Here is a 21,695-nt window from a genome sequence, read left to right as displayed (position 1 = left end):
AATATGTTCAATATTGGGGCAGCTAGGTGGCACAGTGAATAGAGCACAGGCCCTGGAGTCAGGAGGACCTGAGTTCAAATCTGGCCTCAGACACTTAACACAAATACTAGCAGTGTGACCTTAGGCAAATCACCTAACTCCAGTTGCCCTCCAAAAAGCAATATATATATTCAGTATGGTATATAGCCTCTATCAGATTGCCCAGCATCTTGGGGAGGGAGAAGAAAATTAAAAACTCAAAGACTTATGAAAGTGAATATTGAAAACTAAAAATTAATTAATTAATTAATTAAAAATAAAAACCCATGATAGCCTAACCCCCTCTTCCCTTTTCAGTCTTCTTACATCTTACTCCCCAACATCTATTATTTTGTCCAGTGACTCTGGCCTTGTGGCCTCTCTCCCCTCCAGGCTCCCCCCATGCCTGGAATACTCCTGTTCAGACTGCTGACCTTCCTGGCTTCCCTTAAGTCCCTACTGAAATACCAACTTCTACAGGAAGCTTTCCCTTGTCCTTCCTAATTATCTTGCCTTCCCTTTTTCATTTCCTATTTGTTGTGTACCTGGTTTGCATACCTTCTCCCCCAGTACACTGTAAACTCCTTGAAGGCAAGGGATGTCTTTTGCCCTTTCCTTATCCCCAGTGTTTACCATAGTGCTGGGCACGGAAGATGCTTAACAAATATAAGTGGAATGGAATGGTTAGACTTTGGCTGCCCTCTTCTCTCTGGCCCCTCTCCTGCTGCCCCCTTGCAGGCTTCTTCCCATGCTGTGATGTGGTCTCACCAGCAGGCCTTCCCCTGCAGGCAGGGCGGCACACCATTCAGTCCTCTTCACTGTTACCTTTACCAGACTTCCTCCTTCCTCCCTGGCTCCTCTTGTACTTTTAGGGAAAAGTCTCTTAATGGTGTTTCTCTTGTCACTGTCACTTTTGTGGTTTGTCATTTTTCACACCTCCTGCATTTCTGCTCTTCACTGTGTTTGAGAAGCAAATGATCTCTTTAGTTCTGATTTTCTCTCTTTCTTTTTTGGGAGGCACTCAGTGCTCAGTGACTTGCATAAGGTCACACAGCTAGTAAGTGTCTGAAGCCCCATTTGAATTCAAGTCCTCTTTACTCCAGGGCCAGTGGTCTGGAAGCAGACCCAGTAGTGGTATTGCTGGATCATTACTGGATCAAAGGGTTTAGGCAGGTTAATAACTCTTTGGTCCTAATTTCAGACGGCTCTCCAAAATGGTTGGATCAGTTCACACTTCTACCCACAATGAATTAGTGTCCCAGTTTCTCCACATCCCCTCCAACAACTGTTGCTTTCCCCTTCAATCACTTTAGTCAATCTTATAGGTGTAAAAGGAAACCTCAAGGTTGTGGGGTTTTTTTTTTGGGGGGGGGGTGTTTGCTTTTTTGGAGGGGAAGGCAGGGCAATTGGGGTTAAGTGACTTGCCCAAGGTCACTCAGCTAGTTTTTTGTCTTAAATGTCTGAGGTTGGATTTTAACTCAGGTCCTCCTGACTCCAGGGTGGGTGCTCTATTCACTGTGCCTCCTAGCCACCTCTCAAGTTTGTTTTAATTTGTCTTTCTCTAATCAATAGTAATTAAGAGTTTTTTTTTTTTATAAGCAATCGGGGTTAAGTAACTTGCTCAAGGTTACACGGTCAGTTATTTCTGGGTGTGGTGCTGAGTATCTGAGCCCGGATTTGATCCAGGTCATCCCAACACTGGAGCCGGTGCTCTTACTCGCTGAGCCACCTGGCCGCCCCTAAGCAATTGGGGTTAAGTAACTTGCTCAAGGTTACACGGCCAGGTGTTTCTGGGTGGGTGCTAAGTGTCTGAGCCTGGGATTCGATCCCCAGGTCATCCCGACACTGGAGCCGGTGCTGTTACTCGCTGTGCTACCTGGCCACCCCAAGAGTTTTTTTTAATGTGACTATAAATTGTTTTGATTTCTTCATCAGAAGACTGCCTGTTCATATCCATTGACTATCCATTAGGGAATGACTCATATTCTTAAAGATTTGACAAAGTTCTTTATATATTTGAGATATGAGACTATTGTAAAAGAAACTATAATTTCTCCCCCACCCCAGTTTTCTGCTTTCCTCTGATCTTGGCTATACTTTACAATTTAATGTAATCAAAACTATGCATTTTCCAGCTCCCAGTGCTCTGTGTCTCTTGTTCATTCATTAATTGTTCACCTATTCATAAATCGGATAGTTTACATGTTCTTCACATTTTCTTTTAATATCTCTCTTTATATCTGGGCATATATGAATTTTGACATTATATTGGTAAATAGTGTAAGATATTGGTCTATGCCCAATTTCTGTCAGACAACTTTCTTGTTTTCCCAACATTTTTTTTACCAAATAATGGATTCTTATCCCCAAAACTTCAGTCTTTACACTTGCAAATATAAGGTTAGTATATTTATTTGTTTCTGTAATTGCATGTCTACTCTGTTCCACTGATCTGCCTTTCTATTGCCTTTCACCAGATAGTTTTGATAATTACAGTCTTGTAATATAGTTTAGAATCTGGCACTGCCAAATCTCCTTCCTTAACTTTTTTTTCATTATTTCCCTTGATATTCTTACAAAATATTCTTACAAATGAATTTTGTTATTGTTTTCTTATTCAGTAAAATAATTTTTGGTATTCTAATTGTGGTAGGATTGAATATTTAAATAAATTTGGGTAAAATTGTCCTTTTTATTACATTGGTATTTTCCACACATGTATATTTAATATTTCTCCAAGTATTTCAATCTGATTATATTTGTATAAATTTTAAAAATAATTTTGTTCACATAATTCCTGTTTGTTTTGGCAGGTGTGCTCCCAAATATTTTATATTATCTAGAGCTGTTTTAAATGGGGTATCACCTGATTTTCTTTCTAGCAATGTGTCAGAGTCTTCTTCATTATTGAACATCCCCTTTTGCCCACTTTGCTAAGCTCACATTTGCAGGATAGATCACCTGGACTGTATCCTGAGCTCCAGTGCTCTCTGGAACACATTCTTTCATTCCCTCCTCATTCCTAGTCATTTTGGAATAGTCTTGCATATTTTAGTGTCCTTTCCATTCTATCTGAAAGTCTTTCTCCTGGTGGCTTGTAGACCTCCCTTAGCCTCAAGGAACTGACAGTCTAACAGAGGAAGACACCACACAAAAGAATGATGAAGAGGGGTCCAGGAGAGGAGAAGGTATCCGATTCAGGAGCATTGTGGAGAAGTCAGTCAGAGAAGTCCCAAAGAAGTTGAGCCAGGTGAGAATTGAGATGTCTCAGATAAGTTTTCTCCTTGAACAGTGGTTTGGAGGTCCTAACTCCATCTCACTGTGATGAAGGAATGTTGTGGGAGGCTTGAGGAGGAAACAGGTTGGAATAGTTTTTGTTGGGTGTAAATTAGGAAATAAATTAGAAATCAGTTATAGATCAATAAAAGGAATGCCTTCCTATAGTGAGAGCCCACACAATGTATACTATGCAATGAAGAAGGTCAAGAGACCCTAGTGAAAGAGAAAGATTTCTACATTTTGGGGAATCACAAAAAAGTGTAAAAGTTCAATAAATACCTCAATTGTTCAAAGGCAAAATAATAGAACAAAGACAGGGAAGGGTAAAATATGGATTAAAAATAGACCATGAGTCAGGTGTTTAAAGAAGAAATCACAATGATAAGTTAAAAGACAGTTTTCTATGTATGATGGAGAATTGTTCCCAAACATCAGAATCTTTGATAAAGTGAATCACGTGGAATCAATGGAAATGGTAGACCATCATATTCCAAGCACATAGGCCAAACACACATTGTGCTTGTAGGAGACTGGAAATATAGATGACCTCTCCTGAGCATTGGGATATTTTCAGATTTGCCCAACCTCTCCTGTATATATGGTCCATCAGTTGGCCTCTTAACTCATTGTCTTGACTTTTGTTCTCCCAGGTTTCCAGAATTCGAATGGTATCTTTACATCTTTTCTTTCTCTTGGGGAACCTGGTAATGACTGTTTCATGGACTCAGACAAAACCACTAAGTACTGATTTTTTTTAATGAATTAAGGAACCCTCTTTTCTCCATGACAGCTATTCTTATTTCTATGTAACTAAATATTATAAATAAGGAATATATAGTATTGTGAAACAAAAGCAATCATAAAGAAAAGGCATAAGATGTTTTGGCCCTAACACCTCAAAGCCAAAGGACCCTCAATCCCTCAACATAACAAGTGATAACTCACCTTCACTAGGCTGGAAAGGCTCATGTTACTCAGTGCAGTCCAGATTGTAATTAATATCTCTTTGGAATTATCTTTGTGATTAATTTGGATAAGAATTTGTTTAACCCTCTCAGGAAATAAACAAAAAGTGATATTTTTCATTCCTCTCCTTTCTGTAATCAAATGTGAATCCTCCTCCATGCTAATCCCAGAATACACCGTCCTTGCCAGCTTCTCACAAATTCCTCACACAATTTGCTTTAATCGCATATCACTTCTGTCAGTTCTGAGAAAGCAGAAATTTTGCCTCATCTTCTCTCTTCCACAGATCCTCCTACCTCCCAGATAAAACACACAGTTTGTCCCAGATTCCATGCAAAGACATTTTCTATAATAAGATATTTCTCAACTTTATTCCAGCTGACCATATCAAATGCTGTTCTCAATAGTCCATTTGGCTCTTTATGACTTTGGCTTCAAATGTTGACTCTGACACTCACCAAGGGTATGACCTTTGGGTAAATTCCCTTTCTCTGCTTCAGTTTCCTCCTCTCACCTGAGGAGGGTTAGACTACAGGCATTCTGGCGGCTCTTTCAGCTCTAAATCCTTTGACTTTTGGTGATGCAGGAGTTGGTGACATTCCAGGACGTGGCTGTGGACTTCACCCCAGAGGAGTGGGGCCTCCTGGACCCTCCTCAGAAGGAGCTGTACAAGGAGGTGATGCTGGAGAATGCTCAGAACCTGCTGTCCCTGGGTAAGGACACTTCCTCTGTTCACTCTCAATCTGCTATCAGAGGGAATAGCTTCATTCTAGACTGTGGTAGCTTTGGAGCATTTATCAGTGACCAGAAAGGGAAATATCCTGGTCTCCTGTGTCCCAGAGACAGGGTCTTCTTGCTGGTTTTTATATAAAAAGGTCAGTACATTGTGTTTATAGGACCTGGAGGTCTCCTGGTTGCTCTGAAGCTGTCTGTTGCCAATTCTAGGCAGCTTGAGGTCCCAGATCAGATCAGTGTTGAAGTATCTCAGGTGTGGACGTAATCCCTCATGATGTAGTCCAGCCTCTCCCTGGACATGAGTTTTATCTGCCAAATCTCTGAAAACCAGTCAGGCAGATTTTCCCTGCACCCCTTCCTCTTTGGGATGGGCCAAGTATTTAGGACATTCTTCTCTGTGAGAAGCCTCAGTTTGTAAGCTCCCAGATATGCCTGGTAGGGCACATTTGTCCCTCATCTTCCTTGACATTGCCCCAAATTCCAGCCCAGATGGTGGGAAAGGAAGGAAGGGAAAAAGCATTTCTCTTCAGCTACTGTTCACTAGCTCTTGTGCTAAATGCTTCTTTACAATATGAAGTCATTAGGTAATATTATTATCCCCATTTGATATTGAGAAAACTGAAGCAAACAGAGGTAAAGTGATTTGTCTAGGAGCACACAGCTAGTAATTGTCTGAGGCTGGATTTAAACCCTGGCATGTGTGACTCCAGGCCAAGGCTCTCTCCACTGCACTTCTAGCTGCCTCTAATATCTAGATAATGGAAACTATGCAATGACTGCAGCCTCCTGTGAAGAAGGTGCACTAAGGCCACATTTTCTGATTCCAAGTTGGCTCCATGATCTTCTCCCCATGGCTCCCCAAAGCTCCCAAACTAAATGCTATGGAAACCTTGCTTCAGGACTTCTCGGAACCCTCCTGTGCTCCTTGCTTGCTAGCCCTTGTCAGTGGCAGGAATAACAGACTGGTGAAGGATCCGAATTTTGCCTAACTGAGGGTCATTGAGTTCACCAGTAGGAGAATCTCACTAGAAGAGGCCAGGACCCCCTGAAGGAAGAGTTGCAAGGTTTTATAGGTTTGAGGAAATAAAGAGCAGGGCAGGGGAGAGGGCCAAAGCTGATTCATCAGGGTCTGATTTTCCAGAGCTCAAGGCTGATCTGATCCATCCTACTTTGGGTTACTTTCATTACAAACCTTAATGGGAGAAAAAGCCAGATCTGTGTGAACATGATGGAGTGATTCTCAAAATGGAGTAGCTTTACATGCACACTCTTTTCTCTAAAGACACCTAAAGTACAAATTTTTCTCCATCTTCATCCCTCATTCCCCATGCCCAGGGCTGCCAGTTCCCAGAGAAGATCTGATCTCTTATATGGAGGAAAGGGAAGCCCCATGGCTGCTGGAGCCAGAAAGCCTGAAGGGCTGCCACCCAGGTGAGTGAGGGGAAAGCAGGTATGTGAGAGGTGGGATTATAAAAGGCTTCTAGGGGTGGAATGAAGCAAATGCTAGATTTGGGGGCAGGAAGACCTGAATTCAAATCCTGGACAAGTAACTGAACCACTGAGCCTCAGTTTCCTCATCTGTAAAGTGAGAGAGTTGGATGCCATGACCTTGAAGCTCACCCCCAGAAATAAATCTATGATCCTGTAGAAAGTCATTATCTGGAATCTGGGCCAGGAACTGCCCTTAAAGTGCAGAGAGGGCTAGAGGTTTCCAATGTGGGCTCTTTCTTCGACCTTCCTCAAATCAATGAACATTTTTAAAGTGCCTGCTCTGTGCCAGACACTCGGCCAGGCACCAAGGGTATAAGAAGTACAAGGGACATCCCCTGCTCTCCTGGAGCTCACAGACCAGGGGTGGGAGGAGGAGACAGCGTGCCAACAGCAATGTAGTGAAACGTGTTACGGACAGCAGACATTGGCGCTCATTGAGGGAGGCCCAGAGACTAAGGAGGACGGGAAGGGCTTATTGTGAAGGTGGGCTCTGGCTAGAGCGTTGGGGAAGCCAGGGAGCGTATTCTGGACACAGGGATGGTGAGGAATGCCCAGGAGGTGGAATGTCCACACCACTGAGTGATGGCAGATGTGGAGGGGAAATAAGGTGAAAGAAGACCGGAAGACTAGGAGAGGGCTAGGTGATAAAGTGATTAACGATCCCAGAGAGGATTTTATATTTGATCCTTTGCTAGGGAGCTACAGGAGGTTGTTGAGCACATGATGACTGGTCAGTCAGGAATTTTAGGAAAAATAAAATTTGATACATGGATGAAGCAATGACTGGAGTGAGGGGAAACTTGACGTCCCTGAACCAACCAGCAGGTTCTTACAGTACCTCAGGGGTGAAGTGATCAGGGTCTAAACCAAGACAGCGGCAGTGTTGGGAGAGAAGGCGGTATATCGGAGAGATGTTCCAAGGTGGAATCACAGGCCTTTGCAGCAGATTGAATATGGGGGTCAAGAGCAGGAATGTGTGAGAGTTAGTGAGGAATGTGTGGTTCTTTTTCCTATCAGCCTATGATATTGAAGGGATGCCTTGGAGGTCATTAGGAAAGTAGGAAGCGGGGAGGGCTGGGGGAAAGAGAATGAGTTTAATTTGGAGAAGCACAGGAAGAGCATCACGAAAACTCAGAGGGAACAGGGCGAGTGACTGTGTCCCAGTCTGCAGAGGATTCAGAAGGATGAGGATGGAGAGACGGCCCGTGGATAGAGCGACTGAGACTTTTGGTCATTTTGGAGGGAGGTTTCCATTGAACCATGAAATTGTGGTCTAGACTGCAGAGAATTTCAGAGAAAGCAAAGGAAAGAGTCGGACACAAGTTGTCAATGGGCATCTCCAGTTGTCCAGCCATGAAATGGAAGAAAGATATTGGAAAATATCTCTTAGGGTCAAATTAAGTGACCATGTTTTAAGGATTAGAGAGAAATGGTTTTGTTTGTGGCAGTAGGGAAGGAGAGACTGAAAAGCAGTAAAAAGAAGAAAGGGTGGGGGGAATACTGGAGATTCAGTATGCTGAGGAAGATGACGATCCAGAATGGGGAGTGTTTTCACAGTTAAGGGAGTTTGCTTTAGCTAGCAGAGGGAGGAGGCTTTCATCTGACACCGGGGTCAAAAAGGAAAAGAAGGCACCTGTTTTATGGGAGGTGAGGAGAATAAGAGAGCTCTTGATAAATAGCCAATTTTTTCAATGAAATATAAGGGGAATTTCTTTGCTGAGAAGTGGGGGTGGACAGTGGGAGCAAGCTATATGGGAGGGTTGGGCAGGAATGAGAATTGGGAAAGCTGCTCTGGTGAATGATAGGGAGTCAGTCATGTCATTGTTCTTTCATTCCATTCTTTGCTGACTCTTCATGATCCCCTTTGAGGTTTTCTTTTTTTTTTTTTTATTGAGCAATTGGGGTTAAGTAACTTGCTCAAGGTTACACGGCCAGGTGTTTCTGGGTGTGGTGCTAAGTGTCTGAGCCCGGATTCGATCCCCAGGTCATCCCGACACTGGGGCCAGTGCTGTTAATCGCTGAGCCACCTGGCCGTCCCTAAGCAATCGGGGTTAAGTAACTTGCTCAAGGTTACACAGCCAGGTCTTTCTGGGTGTGGTGCTAAGTGTCTGAGCCCGGATTCGATCCCAGGTCATCCCGACTCTGGGGCCAGTGCTCTTACTCGCTGTGCTACCTGGATACCCCCCCCCTCCCTTTGGGGTTTTCTTGACAAAGCTACTGGAGTGGTTTGCCATTTCCTTTTCAACCTCATTTTACAGGTGAGGAAACTCAGTTCGCAGGCCTAAGTGACTTATCCAGGGTCACTCAGTAAGTGAGGCTGGATTTGAACTTGAGTCTTCCTGACCAGTACTCTATCTGCTGCACCACCTAGCTGCCCCAAGGGTTTCAGCTAGGGAGATGTCAAAGGATAGCCTTGCCACACTGAGGGTCACAGTGAGATCATGTGGCCTAAATGTGTTGTGAACCGAAGCAGCCTGGTTTTATGATTTTCTCACTCTCCATTAGCAGCATCCAAGTGGTAGCAAAGGTTGGGGCCTTACTTAGAATTAATCCAAGGCTCTGCTTTACAAAAATCATCAGTCTCTGTCCCTCCCCTCATCCCTGAAGATCCATCTTTGGCCCATTCTTGGAAAAATCATTGACCAGATTCATTGAGGTGACAGCCACTCGCAGTCTGAGGAAACCAAGGTAGAAAGTCCCAGGTGTCCATAGTATGAGATGCTTCAGGAGCCTAGAATGAAGCATTTGTGATGTTCACCATGGGTCTGGTCAGGTATCATGAGTGTTAGAACCAGACAAAGGTCACTCAATATAGAGGATAATGGGTAAGAAAGAGACACGAGCAAGGGTAAGGTCAGAAGCAGCCTTTGGCAGCTAAGACAGAGACCAGAATAGAAGGACTGAGGCAGAGCCTGGGGCCTGGGGTCAGCCCTGGGCCCAGTCACTCAGTCACCAAGCTTGGATTAAGCACCTCCACTTTTCTTGGTGCTATGCTAAGCCTTGGGGGTACCTGGGAAGGGATGAGGCAGTCCCTGCTGTGAAGGAGCTCCCAATCTGGCATACAGACATGGAGGTGTTTTCAGAAGAAGCAACAGATTGGGAACATCAATCTTCGCTGATCCAGAGAAAAAAGAGTATTTTGGGAATCGAATTACCATTAATGCAATGGGAAATAAGGGAATACAAGGCGTGAGGCTAACAGTGGTTTTAAGGAGAGCAGAATTAGGGAGCAAAGAGTCAAAATCAAATTAAAACTGATAAAAATGCAAGAACACCTCAGAGATACTGTGGGTTTGCTTCCAGAGCTCCTTTGGAAAGTGGCAACAGTGAAGTTTGTCCCACTGATGGAATCTTTTCCCTTGTACTTAAAGCCCCACTGCAGGGTAATTAATTGACCTAATTTCAATATCACTGTGTCTCATGGAATAGAAAGACTCAAAGAGAGGGAGGGAACACATCAACATAGAATAAATTTTTTTTTCTTAAAAAAAGAAGAAAGAAAGTGCAAGGCAGACGCATCCTCTCGTTCCATGGACAGAGCATGCCCAGTCACAGGGTTGGAGTTCTAGTCTCAGCTTCAGGGATGCTGGTCAGCTCCCTCAGCCATTCTGAGCTCACAGCCTGAGCTGTGAATGTAATGGAGGGATGGGCCTGCCAGTCTCACAGGTGTGTTGTGATGATCCAATGTAATTGAGCCTTAAGCTCTCTGTCAATCAAATCATCCAGCAGATGGGAGCTAATGGCATTTTTGAATGATTGATTCTGTCTATTGAGCTTGAAGACTTTTCTGTTGGTCTGGGGGAAAAGGATGCAAATCAGTTATTTTCTGTGCTGGTATACAATTATACATGTGTGTACATGTGGCTCTCTATATATGTTTTGTTACTTGTTTTTTGTAGGAGATGTTACACCTGAAATGAAAGAGCCTACTGGAAAGCTAAGCATTTCTGTGAAAGAAACTCAGAAGCAAAGCTTCATGAGTGATGGTCCCTGTGGCCACGCTAGGAGACAAATCCACGCTATATTTCATAGAATCCTTGCAGAGAAACCTTATGATTGTCATCATTGTGGGAAAGACTTCAGTCAACAGTCGTCCCTTATTTACCATCATAAAATTCAGACTGGAGAGGAAGCACATGAGTGCCATGAATGTGGTAAAGCTTTTAGTGAACACTCATCCTTGCTTTTACATCAGAGAATTCACACTGATAAGAAACCTTATGAATGTAATCAATGTGGAAAAGCTTACAGATATAAAAGCCATCTTGCTAAACATCAGAGAGTCCACACTGGAGAGAAACCTTATGAATGCAATCAGTGTGGAAAGGCTTTCAGACAGAGCTCCAACCTTGCTGAACATCAGAGAATCCACACTGGAGAGAAACCTTATGAATGTATTCACTGTGGAAAGGCTTTCAGACATAAAAGCCACCTTGCTCTACATCTGAGAATCCACACTGGAGAGAAACCTTATGAATGTGATCATTGTGGAAAGACTTTCACACAGAGCTCCAGTCTTGCTACACATAAGAGAATCCACACTGGAGAGAAACCTTATGAATGTAATAAATGTGAAAAGGCTTTCAGGTGCAGTACTAATCTTGTTGCACATCAGAGAATCCACACTGGAGAGAAACCTTATGAATGTAACCAGTGTGAAAAGGCTTTCAGATGGAGCTTCAGTCTTGCTGTACATTTGAGAAGCCACACTGGAGAGAAATCTTATGAATGTGATCAGTGTGGAAAGGCTTTCAAACAGTGGGCCCATTTTGCTAGACACCAGAGGATCCACATTGGGGAGAAACCTTATGAATGTAATCAATGTGGAAAGGCTTTCAAACAGAGGACCCATTTTTCTCTACATCAGAGAATCCACACTGGAGAGAAACCTTATGAATGTGATCAATGTGGAAAGGCTTTCTCACAGAGGGCCAGTCTTGCCGTACATCAGAGAATTCACACTGGTGAGAAACCTTATCAATGTAATCAATGTGGGAAGGCTTTCAGATGCAGCTCCAGTCTTGCTACACATCAGAAAATCCACAGTGGAGAGAAACCTTTTGAATGTGATAAATGTAGAAAGGATTTCATAAAGACCTTCAGTCTTGAAAATCATAAGGGGCAGCTAGGTGGCACAGTGAATAGAGCACCTGCCCTGGAGTCAGGAGGACCTGAGTTCAAATCCAGCCTCAGACACTTAACACAAAAACTAGCCGTGTGACCTTGGGCAAGTCACTTAACCCCAATTGCCCTCCAAAAAAAAGGCAAGAAGAGACTCTACCTTTTGAATATAATCAATGTTGAAAGGCTTTGAAATATTGCTCTGACCTTACTCTTCATCAGAGAGACCACACTGGAGAAAAAACTCATGAGTGTTTAGAGTGTGGTGAAACTTCTCATGCACATGCTTACCTTCCTAAACATTAGAGAATCCACACTAGAGAATGTGCCTTACTAATATAATCTGTATGGAAAATCAGTCAGGCTAAAGTCATACCTTACTTCTCATCAGAGAATTCACAGGACATAGAAATCCTATTTCTGTCATGAATGTGGAAAAACATCCACATGAATTACAGAGTCTGTTAAGATACATCAGAGAATTCATCATGGGAACAAGCTCTATAGGGACTCCATGAGGGAAGGCTGTTATTCAGAGAACATCTCTTCATTTATGTCAAGGATTCATAGTGGAGAGAAGTCTTAAATGTGTTCAGTGAGGTCCTGCCTTTCCCTGGAAGATGGAGGTCACTAGACAACACAATAGTCACAATGAACAGAAGCTTTATAAAAGCAAGGATTGTTAAAAGGCCTTCACCTGGAGCTCATTCATGCATCTACACTGGAAAAATCTTGCTGGAAATAAAACTGATATGACTAATTAGCGAGAGAAGGTCTCTGCGTGCAGCAAAGTCCTCATGAGACATCACATATTTTATACTGGGGATGGAACCCTGGAATGGATTGCATTTTTCTTTCTTTTTCTTTTTTTTTTTTTTGCTTTTTGGAGGGCAATTGGAGTTAAGTAACTTGCCCAAGGTCATATGGCTAGTAAGTGTATCAAGTGTCTGAGGCTGGATTTGAACTCAGGTCCTCCTGACTTCAGGGCCAGTGCTCTATTCTCTAGCCACCCTTAGGATCACATTTTTCTCTGAAATCCTAAGGTTTTCTCCTGACTACCTGAAACATTTCATGGTATTCTTCCACCATTCCCCACTTTATTGGTACCTACTTTGTCTCATGATGTTGGCTGGTACAAAAAGCCCTAATATAGATATTTTATTCTCAGCTGGACATTAATTTTGTAATGATGTCTTAATGTGCTGGGTGGCAGAATGGCTAGAAGATTGTCTCTGAGTACACAGGACCTCAGATCAAATTCAGTCTCCGATGGTTGCTGGCTACGTGTCCCTGGACAAGGCAGTTACCCAATTCCTGGATGAGTTTCCCCATCTGAAGAATGGGAATAATAATAATAACGCCTATCTGCCAGGGGCGAGGAGACGGTCAAATGAGACGGTATTGGTCAATTGCTTTGCAAGCATTAAATCACTTTGTAAAATGAACCACTTGTGAGCCCACTACTGTTCTTTGTCCCTCAGTCATAAGTAGCATAACAAAGTGCGTGTTCTAAAAGGTGTGGGTAGTTTAGTCACCTTTTCTTTCTTCAAATTGATATTCAAAAGGGTGTAGGTGAAAGCAGTATGTTGTAATGGGCAGGGAGAAGAGTTTGAAGTTGGGGAGGCTTGCCTCCCCATCTTGTCTCAGATTCTCTAACACTGTGTAACTCTGGGTGAGGAATAAACTCTCTGTGCCTCTATTTACTCATCTCTTACAAAGGAAGTTGTATCAGATTGACTAATGTGACAGAAAAGGAAAATGATGGATGTTGGAGAAGATGTGGGAAAATGGTGATACTGATGCTTTGTTGGTGGAGTTGTGAATTGATCCAAACATTATGGACAGCAATTTGGAGCTATGCCCAAAAGGCAATTAAACTACACATGCCCTTTGGTACAGCAATACCACTAGTTGGTCTCTATCCCAAAGAGATCATAAAAAGGGGAAAAGGACCTACATGCATAAAAATATTTATAGCAACTCTTTTCATGGTGGCAAAAATTGGGAAATTGAGAGAATGTTCATTATTTGGGAAATGACTGAACACTTCATATATGAATGTAATACAATTCTATTGTGCTATAAGAAATGATGAGCAGGCAGATTTCAGAAAAACCTGGAAAGCATGGCATCAACTGATGAAAGGGAATTGAGAAGAGCCAGGAGGACATTGTACACAGTAATAGTAATGTGTTGTGATGATCAGCTAGGATAGACTTGACTCTTCTCAGCAACACAATGATCCTAGACAAGTCCAAAAGCCTCATGATAGAAAATGCCATTCACATCCGGGGAAAGAAGTACGATGTCTAAATGCAGATAGAAGCATACGGTTTTCACTTTTTTTTTTTAATGGTCTTTCCCTTTTGTTCTGTTTCTTCTTTCAGAACATGACTAATGTGGAAATGTGTTTATATGACTGTATATCTACAACTTCTGTCAGTTTAGTTGCTGCCTGTGGGAGGGGGAATGAGGTAGAGGAAGGGAGAAAAAAATTGTGCCTCAAAATCTTATGAAAACTAAAAAGAAAAAGAAATAGGCATTGTATGGAGAAAGGGAGATAGTTCAGAACTTAAAATGTTACAAATATTATGTAATTTAAAATGGAGAGGTTGGACTCAATGCCTTCTGTCATCCCTTCCAATTCAAAATTGGTGTTCTCATCAAAAGTACATTTATGTCTCTTTCCAAAGCCACCTCTGGTATTCTAGAAAGGAGACCAAGAAGGACCACGTCTGAAACAATAACAGCTGTCATCATTGGAATTGTCCTGTGCTATTGAAAAGTAGAGATCCCTTACAAATCAGATAAGTAATATTGAAAAGAAAATCAGTATCCCAAGATCTCCCCTGCTAGTACTAGATTTACTAATCACTACAAAATACTGAGAAAACTGGCAAGCAATCTGGCAGAAACTCAGTATAGACTAACATCTCATAGTGTAGACCAGGATTAGTTTCAAATGGATACATGCCTGAGATATGAAATGTCACATCCAACAAATGAGAGGAACCATGATGAAGGTTCATTTTCAAATTATGGAGTAGGGAAAAGTGCATCCCCAGAGAAGGGGTGGAGGAGAGCATGTGGAATAAAATGGGGAATTTTTATCACACAAAGAAACTGATGCATCCAAAAGGTAAAAGGGAAGCAATTAGGTGGGGACATGATTTGCTGTGAGTTTCTCCAATAATGGTCTCATTTCCAAGTATTCAAGGAATGGATACAAACATATAAAAATGAACCATTCCCCAGTAGATATCTGCTCAGAACTTATGAATAGACAGTTTTCAGAAGAAGAAATTAACACTTTCAATGACCATATTTGAAAAAAAATATGGCCCCCATCTGTAACCACTAATTCACATCACTAATGATTAGGAAGATTTTCAGATTGGTAAAGGTGATAAGAAAATGAAGTCACCAATATTAGAGGGAATTCACAAACATTTATTGAGGGACAGTGTTCATGCATTGTCCATGTCAAAGAAAAAATGCTATGTAATCCTACACTCTGAGTCCTTCACTTCTGTCAGGACTTGGGTGACATATTCCATCTTTTTTCCTCTGCACAAATGTTGGTTATTGCATTGATCAGAGTTCTTAAGTTTTCAATGCAATATTGCTTTTATTTGTAAGGCATTCTGCTTCTGCTCACTTCTCTTTATAATAGTTGACACAAGTCTTCCCAGGTTCTGTTCCAACCCTCCCCATCATCATCTTTTAAAAAATATTTTATTTATTTTAGTTTTCAACATTCACTTCCACAAGGTCTTCAGTTCCAAATTTTCTCCCCTCCCCCACAATCCAAGATGGCAACCATACTGATTAACCCTTCTGCCAATCTACCCTTTAATATCCCCCTGTACCCTACCTTAGCCCCTTCCCCCCTACCTTCTTGTAAGGCAAGATGGATTTCTATACTCCATTGCCTGTATATCTTTTTCCTGGTTGTATGTAAAAACAATTTTTTTAATATTTGTTTTTAAAACCTTGAGTTCCAGATTATCTCCCTTCTTCCCTCCTCACCCATTCCCACTAAGGCAAGTGATTAAATATAAGCTATACATGTGTAGTTGTGGAAAACATTTCCATAGTAGTCATATTGTGAAAGACTAACTATATGTCCTTTTGTTCTGTCCTGCCCCCATTTATTCTATTTTCTCCTTTGACCCTTTCCCATTTCTTTTTTTTTCTTTTCTTTTTTTTTTTAGAGGGCAGTTGAGGTTAACTGGCTTGCCCAAAGTCACATGGCTAGTAAATGTGTTGTGTCTGAGGCCGAGTTTGAACTCAGGTCCTCCTGACTTCAGGGCTGGTGCTTTATTCACTGCACCACCTAGCTGCCCTGACCCTGTCCCTTTTCAAAAGTATTTGCTTCTGACTACTCTCAATCTTCCCACCCTTCTATTATCCCCCCCTTCCCCACATAATACCATTTGCCCCTACTTTCCTGTACAGTAAGATACTCCATTGAGTGTGTGTGTTATTCCCTCCTTATGCCAAATCCAATGAGAGTAAAGTTGACTCATTCCCTTTCACCTCCCTGCTCTTCCTCTCCATTGTAACAGTTTTCTCTTGCCTCTTTTATGTGAGATAATTTACTCTATTCTCTCTCTCCCTTTCTCCCAATATATTCCTCTCACCCCTTAATTTTATATTTTAGATATCATCCATTCATATTCAACTCACTCTGTGCCCTTTATGTATACATATACATACATACATAAACACATACACACACACACACATATATATATATATTCCCTTCAAATATTCTAATACTGAAATAAAAAGTCTCATGAATTACAAATAGCATCTTAATATGTAGGAATGTAAACAGATCAACTTTAGTACGTTTAGTATCCCACTGCCACAGCCCCCCCTCCCTCCACTGACAGTTTCCCCACTAACATTTTATTTTCTCTTTGGCATTTATGGGTTGAGAAGTCTGGAAACCACCATATCTGCCAATGATTCAGTCCCCTGAGGTTTGCTCTGGCAGGTCTGTGCTGGGGGACTGCACTCTGCTCCCCATCTGGTGTAATAGACCCTTCCTTTCAGTTTGCCAGGCTGACTTCAGCTGGAGATGCATTGCAGTCTGTCATGTTGTGGGTTTTGTAGCTCTAAAGTTTGTTTAGTGATTTTTTACAGGTATCAGAGGTTGTTGGGGCATGATCTCAAGCAAGTTCCTGCTTTTACTCCACTCTCTTGCCTCTGCATCATTTCATTTATGTAAATGACACATATTTGGGGAAATTTACTTTCCCTGATGACATATTAGCTTCAAATTCTGGGGAAAATGGCAGCGGGGGGTGGGGGGGGGGAGAAAATACATATAAATTCAACAATTCAATTTAAAAAGGCAAAAAATGTATGCTCAAATTCATTTATAATTAGTAGATGCCTTAATTAACTCACTGTTGATCAATATCTGAAGTCCCCAAAGTGACAAACGTGAGGAAGATCAGAGGGAATCAGGACAGATGCAAAAGTGCCATATTGACTTTAATCTCATGAGAACGAAGTCGAACAATAAACAGTAGAAACCATGTCACGTGGAATCCTCTTTTTCTCACTGGCTGTTTGGTGATCGTCCTTCATTCTCAAAGAGAATCAAACTGACTTCAGTATGCTAGTCAGGTCTCACTGCATCTGACTGGCCAATGAAACCAATATGAATGCAGAATGTTCTGCCACAGGTCAGGCACAAATAGTCCATCTGAACGTTTGGGGTGGATTCTCTAAATCTGCACACCTTGCATGGTTTGTTTGTTGGGTTTTTTTGGGGGGGGGGCTACTTAAACTCTCTTTTGCTCTTAGAAAACAGCACCTTGTCTGATGTGGGCACACCATGCTGACCCATCCTGTGCCTGTGTCTTCCATGTCTCACAATCAATTCCAAAGTTCTCAAGAGCGACCTTGAGAGTGTCCTTGTGTCACTCCTTTTTTTTTTTTTTTTAAAGAAATCGGGGTTAAGTAACTTGCTCAAGGTTACACGGCCAGTTATTTCTGGGTGTGGTGCTGAGTGTCTGAGCCCGGATTCGATCCACAAGTCATCCCGACAGTGGAGCCGGTGCTCTTACTCGCTGTTGTGTCACTCCTTCTGACCACCATGTGAGTGCTTTCCCTGTGCGAGTTCTTCAGAAAACAAGACTTGGTGGCAAGCATGCATTTGGCATTCCCACAACATGGCCTGTCCATCAGAGCTGCACTCTCTGCAGCAGGGTTTGAATGCTTGGCAGTTTAGGTTCAGTAAGCACCTCAGTGTCTGGTACCACATGCTGCCAGGTGATTTTCAGAATCTTTGTCAGACAATTCAAATGGAAGCAATTCCATTTCCTGACACAGCCCTGGTATACTGTCTAGGTTTCCCAGGCACATAGCAATGAGTTCAGTCACTCTCTAGACCTTCGGTTTGGCAGTCAAATACTTCTCTCCCCCACTTCAGGAGACCTTCAGGGTCTCCCAAGCACTGAGCTAGGTGTGGGAATGCATGTGCAGACTCTATCAATGTGCACACCCCTGGAAAGTGCATGAACAAGGTAGGTGAACTTATCCAAGCATTCAAAATTTCTCCATTTCAAATAGCACCTTCAGGTGCCAGAATGGCAAAGTAAGTAGCAAGTTGCTCGTATTCTCGCTCATTGACCTCTAAAAACCCAGAAAATGTCACCCCAGAAAACATCCTGGAATGGCAAGGCCAGCAGGAAGAAGGTGGACAGCAGTCATTAGCCTGGAAGACTTGAGGGTGCAGACTCTGGTGGAAGGGGAACAGGACAGGATGGGTGGTATCCCAGTAACTCAGCCAACCAGTGGGAGATTCTGAGCCCCTGGGTGGGGGAACAGGCAAGGGCCAAGACCAGGACTCCCCTTGTGCCTTGGTACAGGCAGGGGAACCAGTAGACTCTAGCTTGGAAAACCACCATGTGCACCAGAGGGCAGGCTTTCTCCAGCAGCCTGACCTCTCTGTACATCAGTGCAACTCTAAGAAGCACAATTCCAGGTGGGCAGGCATCCTCCAGGGGCAAGACCCACCTTCAACCCCAAGGCGAGAACTTCATTATAGCACCAAGGAAATGCAGAAAACCCCACCATCCAGGCTCAGCACATGCCAGCCACCACCACTAAGACCCCAGCTCAGCACCAGGTAAGCTGCCAGACCCCTGTAGCCTCCAACTGCCAGCACCTGAGGCTCCAGCACACAAAATCAGTGACCAGGTCCTTGGCTCTCAGCACAAGAAGCTCAAAACATTGCCTCCTGTGCTCCAGAAGGAGAGCTCAACTTTAAAAGCCAGCAAATAGGCAAACACCATTAACAAAAACCAGAAATGAACAATGACCATAGATTCTTTCTGTGGGAACAAGGAAGATCAAAACACAAATTCAGAAGAGAATAACATTATCAATACATCCATATTTCCTATGTCCTCTCCTCCTTCCTTGCAACCTGCTCTGACTCCCAGCTTCCTCTGGGCTTTGCTCCACCCACTCAGCAAGTTCCTCTCACCATGTGCTCCTTGTGATTACATGTGGCTTATTAAGGGGCAGGGAAGGTCTTTAAAGTCACATTACCACTACAAGAACCAATATCTGATTGCTTACCATCTCAGAGAGGGGGGAGAGAGAATTTGCAGCTCAAAATTTTAAACAAAAATGTCAAAAAATTGGAACAAAAAGAATTACAAGTATTATCTTCCCATATAGTGATGTAAACAGTTTAGCCCCATTGAATCCCCTCATTTTCTTTCTTTTCTTTTTTTTTCTTTTTCTTGAGTCTTGATATTGAAAAATTAATTTTTTTGTTGTTCAACACTGATTTTTTTCTTCAGAAAAGGTTGGAGGTCTTCTATTCTATTCATCAAATGACTCTTTTTTTCCCCTTGAAAAATTATGCTCCATTTTACCCAGTAGGAGATTCTTGGTTGTAATCTTAGCTCCTTTGCCTTCCAGAATTTCATGCTCCTTGACCTTTGATCCTTTAACACTGGAACTAAGTGCTATGTAGTCCTGACTGTGGCTCCCTGATATCTGAATCATTTATTTATGGCTACTTGCATTTTCCCCCTTGACCTGGGAGTTGTGGAATTTGACAATAACATTCCTGGGTGCTTTCATTTTGGGATCTCTTTCAGGAGGTGATTGGTGGAGTCTTTCAATGTCTGTTTTACACTCTGGTTCTAGGATATCAGGAAGTTTTCTTTGATAACTTCTTGAAGTATGATGTTTAGGTCTTCCTTTTAATTAGGACTTTCAAATATTCCAATGATTCTTTGATTATCTCTCCTGGGTCTATTTTCCAGGTCAGTTGTTTTTCCAATGAGATTTTTCACATTTTCTTTTTTTTTAATCCCTTCAGTTTTGATTGATTCTTGATGCCTCATAAAGTTATTAGCTTCTACTTTCCCGTTTCTAATTTTTAAGGAATCATTTTCTTCAGTTAGCTCCTATACCTCCTTTTCCATTTGATCCATTCTACTTTTTAAGAACTTCTTTTCTTCACTGGATTTTTGCACCTCCTTTTCTATTTGTCCATTTCCCTTTTTTAAGGAGTTTTTTTCTTTTTTCCAAGCCGATGGCCTCTTTCTAAATTATTCTGTTGCATCAATCTCATTAATTTCCCCAATTTTCTTTTACCTCCCTTATTTACTTTTTCACCCCCCCCCCTTTTTTTAAGCTCTTCTATGAATTCTTTCTGGGCTTGAGTCCAATTTCCATTTCTCTCTAGGGCTTCCTTTTTAGGTGTTTTGACATTGTTGTGCTCTCCTGAGATTGTCTTGATTTTCCTTGTCAGCAAAATAGCTTAATGGTCAGTTTCTTTTTTCTTTATTGCTCATCCTTACCTTACTTTTAGGTTTGAGCTGCTTCTAGGGTGGAAGGGGGATTGTCCTGAAATGGACATGACAGCCAAGCCAATGATAATTTAATAGGAGTGTTTATTAATTGGCGGTGACTGCCTCCCCAGTAGGGAAGACAGCCCCGAGTCTTCTGTAAGATACAGTTATACAGAGTTAGGTGTTACTAACAACAGAGTGTGGTTCCAAGGGGGGTGTAATGCCGTTAATGCTATTTCTAGTGAAGCCTTGATTACTTAGCAAAGCCCTGGATACAAACATAAACAGACCTGTATCTGGGGCATGTTTTCTAGCAACACAGGTGAAAAGTTCCTTCACTATTGTGGCCTATTAGGTGATTTCCAGGGACCCTGGTAGGGGCCCCTTCTGGCAGGTTTAGGGGGATTTGGTGTATAATTTCTGGTGGGCACTTCACTCCCCCCTTTTTCTTGTTCATAGTTGAAACTTGGACTCTACTGAGTCCAGGGGACTGTTCTCTTGCACTAGGGCTGTGGTACCCACTGCTGCCGATCCTGCCATGCCAAGGCCAACTAGGATAGGGACTAACATGGGGGCTGTCAGCACAAAGGTGTTCCTGCATACAAGCAGTCAGAAGTTAAGCTCAGGTCCGAGGAACACAATGACACAATGTCAAGGGTGAAGGAGGCTGAGGAGAGTATAGGGATTTGGAACAGTTGGGTAAATGGTCTCTATCCACTTTTTCACCTCCCGCAGATACTGAATGGGCCTAAAGTCAGAGGCGCTGGGTTTTTGAATGGGTAAAGGGGGGTGTTCCATGAGGCTTGGCAGGGCACTAGAATGCCTGCCTCCCGCAGCCGGGATGGGCCTCAGAGGACATGGGATATTGGCGGACTGAGGCAGGGGATGCAGTGGCAAGCTGCTGCACAACCACCAGAGGATGATGAGAGGTCAGGCCAGACACCCCAGTGTGGGATTCAAGGAGGCTTGCTAACAAAGGGGATGCGTTAGAGAGGGAGGTGGTTTCATGGAGGAGGAACCCAAAAGCTAGGGGCATGATGACCAAGATGGAAGCTGGGGGTGGGGTGTGCAGAGAGGAAATTGCCAGAGAGGCAGAGGGGCCTGGACTGAAGGAAATAGTAGCGTGAAGCTTTGGTAACAGGTCCCAGACTAGGAGAGGGTAAGGGCAGACAGGCATAACCAGGAAGGAGTGGGTTATGGTGCCTTTTCCCAAATCCACTACCCTATCTGAGGTCCATGGGCAGGATAAGGTCC

At 42.7% G+C, this 21,695-nt stretch overlaps 1 pseudogene; it reads left to right on the top strand.

Moving 5' to 3' along the window:
- The first annotated feature begins 4,843 nt into the window (after positions 1-4,843).
- Positions 4,844-21,695, top strand: part of LOC138167771 (zinc finger protein 850-like) — a 56,275-nt pseudogene continuing 39,423 nt past the window's right edge.

Source organism: Petaurus breviceps, unplaced genomic scaffold (genome assembly GCF_028583685.1).
Source record: "Petaurus breviceps papuanus isolate PSGF00001 unplaced genomic scaffold, PetGlider_PUasm1.0 297, whole genome shotgun sequence".
In the NCBI taxonomy this organism is placed as follows: Eukaryota; Metazoa; Chordata; class Mammalia; order Diprotodontia; family Petauridae; genus Petaurus; species Petaurus breviceps.
Note: the sequence above shows the minus strand (reverse complement) of the source record. Positions and strands in the feature narration are given on the sequence as shown.